This window comes from Lepidochelys kempii, chromosome 3 (assembly GCF_965140285.1).
Source record: "Lepidochelys kempii isolate rLepKem1 chromosome 3, rLepKem1.hap1, whole genome shotgun sequence".
Lineage (NCBI taxonomy): Eukaryota > Metazoa > Chordata > Testudines > Cheloniidae > Lepidochelys > Lepidochelys kempii.
Genome location: NC_136382.1, coordinates 88243145 through 88249144, shown reverse-complemented (window position 1 = coordinate 88249144; position 6000 = coordinate 88243145).

Below are 6000 nucleotides of genomic sequence, written 5' to 3'. Positions count from 1 at the left end.
CTAAACCTTCCTGGAAATAGAGAAATGTCAGTCTTGATTTTGCCTCTGGTCCTTTGGAGCCTGTGGGAGTTTTCTCTGTGTGAAGCATACAGGATCAGGTCTCATGTAGAGAAAGGCATCATGTCCTCCATGGTCTGGCCTATGGACACTGTAATTCCAGGATGGCCTGGCTCCACTGATTGGTCCAGCTATGCCATTTAAGGCAGGAGGAGGAACAGGAAGTTTGTCTGAGCAACAAGGTGGTTTCCTGTGGTGGTTGCACCCTGCACACAACCCTGTTATTATTCCTGTTCTGTTCCTGGCTTCTGCTTCACCCCTGCCTTCACTCGTGTTCCAACTGTGCTCCTGTTCCATGCTTGATGCTTGGCTCTCCTCCAGTTCCTGCCCTTACAGCTCACCTCCAATCCTTAGTTACCAGTCCGGGCTCCAAGCCTGGCCTCTGACTCTGACCCTTGGCTCTAGCATTTCACATTTAACCATGGATCTGACCCTCAGCTTCATTTCCTAATTCTGACCCTGGTTTGACCGCTGGCTCTGGTAACTGGCAGTTGACTCTGATGCCGACCCTTGGCTTCATTCCCCAGCCTGGATGCCTGCTCTGCCCCCTAGACCTAACTCCTGCTCTCAGTATTAGGCAAACCTGCCTACATCCCGGTCCATAACACAAGCTGGTGGTGGATGGTGAAGATGTAGAAACGTGACAGCAAAGAACCTCAGCATGGAATCCCTTTACTTCTAGTGTATTCCACTGATTTGAGGAAATGGACTACTAGACTCTTGTCGTGAAGGAGCTAACCCAGTTCTAACAACCCCCAAATGGAAGAACCAGCTGAAACTCCCAACGTTTCTACTTCTTTAGTTAATTTATTCCCATCTCTCAATATACTGGTTTTGGTGTGATTTTGTGTATGTCCTGTTTTACTCCTGGGGCAATTCTGCACTACTGCACAATGCAGAATTTTTCAGAATTCCCTGTTTTTCCTGCAGAATTTCTGGTCATCACTTGAGGCTGCTGGACTCTGCAGAACCCAGCTCACAGTGAGTGGAGCGCCCAGCCTGGCAGGACTGGAGGCTGCACGCTCTTTGATCCTCATTCTCCCAGAGATGGGAGAGGTCCTGGGAGACTCAGCCAGCTCTGGCAAAGGGTGAGGAAGGGCAGGGCCGCATCACACCATGTTCCCCTGTGCGACAGTAAAGAAGCTAGGTGAAAGTAAAGACTCTGTGGGGGCTGGAGTCCTGGCTGTGGTCTGTCCCATGGCTGGGCTCTGTAGGGAGGGGGGTGATAGTGTGTGGAGGGTGCCCCGCAGCTGGGCTCTGTGGGGAGGGAAGGCTGTTGTTTGTATTGTTGACATATTTGCTGACAGGTATTTTGAAATAAATTACCAAAATACTTGAAACAGGAGTGATTATATAATGTTATTTTGACAAATAAAATATGCAGAATTTTAAAATATTGTGTGCAGATTTTTTAATTTTTTGGCACAGAATTCCCCCAGGAGTACTGTTTATACTATTTGCAAAAGAAAACCAAAACCATCCCTTTAAGGACAAATTCTGAGTCTCTGATACCAATGGGAGCTGTGTATGAATATCCAATTCAAGGGCAGAATCTGGCCTTTGACAAATAAGATTTACCCAATTAAAATAAGAATTCTGTTGTTGAACAGTTTGTATTTAATAGATCATGTTAAGTAAGTAAACACACACACAGACCCACATGCATGGGTAGTCATGGCCCGACTCTCTCCCCTCACCCTCCCGACTCCTTTTGGTGGTTGTAGCAGTAGTAGTCCTTGTACTCTGAGGGAGTGCTAGGACTACAGCTGTGGAGAGTCTCTGAGCTGGATTGCAAGGGAGAGAAGCTACTTGCCCCTGCCCACCACTCTTGAACACTGGAGATCTGAATCTGCTCCTGAAATAAATAGGAGCTTTGGCCCAGATCCTCCAAAGGTATTTGGGCACCTAACTCCCATTGAAATCAATGGGCGTTAACAAGTGCCTAAAAACCTTTGAAAATGTAGGCCTTTGTCCTTTACTTGAGTGGAATCCCTTACAGAGAGGCTGCCACAATCTGGTCATTGATTATTAACTGTTCTCCTTCCCTGTATGATTTTGTATCCTTTCATTTTAATAAACCTTGATATTTAAACAGAAATAATTGCATGATGCTGTATGTGGGGCTGGTTACACTAAGAAGCTTGTAACAAGTCACAAAGCTATGAGACCCTGGAGCGGATACTGCATGGATAGGAGATATGAGATATGTCTCTCTCTTTTATTCTAGGTAACAAAACTACACATGAATTAGATCAGTGGTAGTCTAACTTATTTGACCATGCCCCTTCCTTGTGTCTGTAGCAGTTTAGGCCTCCCCGTCCCACCCCACAAGTACATATACCAATAAAAAATCAACATACAACTCTCACAAAATATTAGCAACAGTAAGACATTGATTCAAATGAAGCCAACGATCCATTGCAATAAGAACAAAGCAAAACTGTGATTGTGGTCCATGCTTACAGTTAAATGTAAACACTGCATCATAGCAAACAGATTCACGTACAGATGGCAACGACTTTGTATAATGTTATGCACGCTTAACAGAAATCTGTCAAAATGCACAGCGCCATCTAGAGTCAAATGCACAGCTCCCATCTGAGCACCTGATATGTTTGGAGGAATCAAACATTGCTAATAGTTGATTGTCGTGGGTAAAATGTGTGCACTATGTTTTTTCCCCTTAACGCTTCTCACGTCCCACCCAGAATACATTTCGCTCCCCACCCCAGGGCAGCCTTCCCCCCAGCTTGAGAAGCTCTAAGTTACATATACAGGCAAATTAAATTACTCGGGTAATAAAACTAAATTTGAGGGGCCCAACATTTCCCCCCACTCCACCCAAGGTAAGGGTTTGATCAGCTGGAAGGTTTGCCATAATTCATTAAATGTGTGAGTATCTAGCAATCAATTCTTGTTACAGCAGAGTGGATGTTTAGAAATGAATTATTTTACAGCATTGCTCAGGTTATTAAGCTGCATGTGGCACACTGACTTGTGTTTCTCCCAGCGGAGATCATTAGATGTAATACACCAACCAGCACTGGCTCCTTTTATGATTGCTAAAGAGGAATAACTTAGTGTCCTTTGTTTTATGAATGTCTAAGGCCCTAAACAACTATGTTTGCTGACAGGGCTTCTTTTGACTTGGATTTTTCATGTTCTTAATTAACTTCTTTAAAATCAGGAGTACTGAAAGATGGTGCTGGATAGAGAGTACATTAGAGGTAATTACAAAATGCTAATTTATTCAAGGGATTCAAAGCCACTAATATACTTTTCAGGAAATGGGTAGACAGAATTCAGTGCTTCGGTACTTCAGGGTTTATAATATGTTTTTTAAATGTTAAAGGCCATATTCTGTCCTTGAATGTGTGCACAGTTACCATCAAACTCAATGGGAGATAAATGCATCCACAGATAACATTTGGGCCTAATAAGTAGTTGTTATTTTATATTTTAGAAATTGAATGTAACTATTTTCGGGGTGTACCACACACACAAAAGAGTGCAGAGAGATGGAAAGTAGGCAGGGCTATGGCTGTGGTCCCTCCCTGCATGCCTCCCAATTGAATCGGGGGCAGAATGCAGCATTCCTCAAAGAAGGTATGAGTTTGTGCACTCCCCTACACAACGGGCAGCTCTTGGAGGCAGAATACTGCCAGTGCTTCCCTTCGGAAGTCATGGCTTCATACTGCTCCCAATGTGGGCGTGTGGAGTGTGTGCGTATAAAGAGTTGGTTGGGAATTTACTGCTGACATGTTTTTCATCAGAAAATGCCACTTCATCAAAACCAAAACTTTCTGTGGGAAAGGGGTGGTTTTGACTAATGTCCCATTTTGAAAAAGAATTGGAAAAAATAGTTTGAAATTGTCCGTATGTTTCATTTGGATATTTTCAAAATGAAAGATTTTATTTTTAGGTTCAAAATAACTTTTCATTTTGAAATTTGAGTTGTTTTAAAAGGTAAAATCTAAGAAAAGTTAAAACTGAAATGAAACATTTCAAAATTTTTGAAACATAAGGTTTTGATTGACCCAATCTGAATTTTTTTTAGATTTTCAGTTCACAAAATATTTTGAGATTTTGATTTTTCATCTTGACTGGGGAATGGAATTTTTTTCAAAATTGTAAACATTCTCATGAGATGGGAAGACTGTTTCCCACTCAGTTCTATGCCTGTAAGACCTGAAGTTCTCTTTTCTACTGGTTAGTAATCTTTTAAATGGGGATTATACTATTTACAGAGGTGTTATGATGCTTAATTAATGTTTATAAAGCACTTTGAGATCCTGAGGTGAAATATGCTATACAAGTATTGTTAATTGGATACTGTTCACTATACTGGTTTGGAAGTTGTCACAAAGGAAAAAAGAAAGGCAGGTTTAATGAAGGTAGTAATTAGAGTTGCCAACTTTCTAATTGCAAAAAACCGAACACCCCCGCCCTCTGCGGTTTTTAAGGTCAGGTTTTTAAGGTCAGGCTTGATAAAGCCCTGTCTGGGATGATTTAGTTGGGGATTGGTCCTGCTTTGAGTAGGGGGTTGGACTAGATGACCTCCTGAGGTCCCTTCCAACCCTGATATTCTATGATTCTATGATTTTATGCAAGATAGATCATGTAAGATATCATTGAAAATGTTATGATTCGCTAATATGCTTATCCTATTTGTATGCATGTATCATTTTAGTATCTAAAGTTAGGAATATTGTCTATATACCTATCACAAATGTGTTTACACTTGGGGAACGCCTACTAAACAGAATGCAATCAGTCTAGATGGCTGGCTGGAAAGGGCCATTAGAGAGAACGATAGGTCTTAGAACAGGGATCAGCAACCTTTGGCACGCAGCCTGTCAGGGAAATCTGCTGGTGGGCCGGGACAGTTTGTTTACCTGCAGCGTCTGTAGGTTTGGCCAATTGCAGCTCCCACTGGCCACGGTTCGCCATTCCAGGCCAATGGGGTTTGGGGGAAGTGGTACGGGCCAAGGGATGTGCTGGCTGCTGCTTCCCACAGCCCCCATTGGCCTGGAATGACGAACTGCGGCCAGTGGGAGCTGCAATCGGTCAAACCTGTGGACACTGCTGATAAACAAACTGTCCTTGGCCCACCAGCGGATTTCCCAAAGGTTGCCGATCCCTTAGAAGAAGCTAATCTCCCATCAGGGAGCCTTCCTGAGGATGCTACAAATAGCCTCTAAGTCATGGCTGCTGTGACACCGCAGGGTCATGTGATTAGATCACCTGGTACTGGATTCCATCTTGGAATACCAATGTTTTTTTTTCACTGAAAGGCATGGGAACCAAGCCTGAAGACAAAGGGGTCCTGCCATATGCAAAAGCTATTTAAGGCAGGGGAGTGACATCATCTTTGTGGTTCTTCACTCCCCACCGAAATTGACTCCTGGAAACACCTGAGGAACAAGGACTGAACTGGCTAGAGTGATTTCTAGCTTGTGAAAGGAATACCTGGGGTTTTTAGCTGCAAGCAAGTACAGCTTGCCCTTTAAGAACCTCTGCAACCAGCTTAAATAATAATTTAGGGTGAGAATTTGCTCCTCATATCCAATTTCTTTAGTATATTAAGCTTAGCTTGCATTTTTGTTTATTGGCAAGGTAATCTGCTTTGATCTGTTTGCTATCTCTTATAAAAGCAAATCTATCTTTTGTAGTTAATACACTTGTTTTTGTTTTGTCTAAAACCAGTGTGTGGAAATCATAACTTGGGGCAGAAATAGGGTGACCACATAGCAAGTGTGAAACACTGGGACAGGAGGTGGGGGGTAATAGGTGCCTATGTAAGAAAAAGCTCCATAAATCTGGACTGTCCCTATAAAATCGAGACATCTGGTCACCCTAGGCAGAAAGCTGTTGCATATCTCTTTCCATATTGTGGGAGAGGGTGAATTTTATGAGCTTATACTGTACAGTTCTCTGTACAGT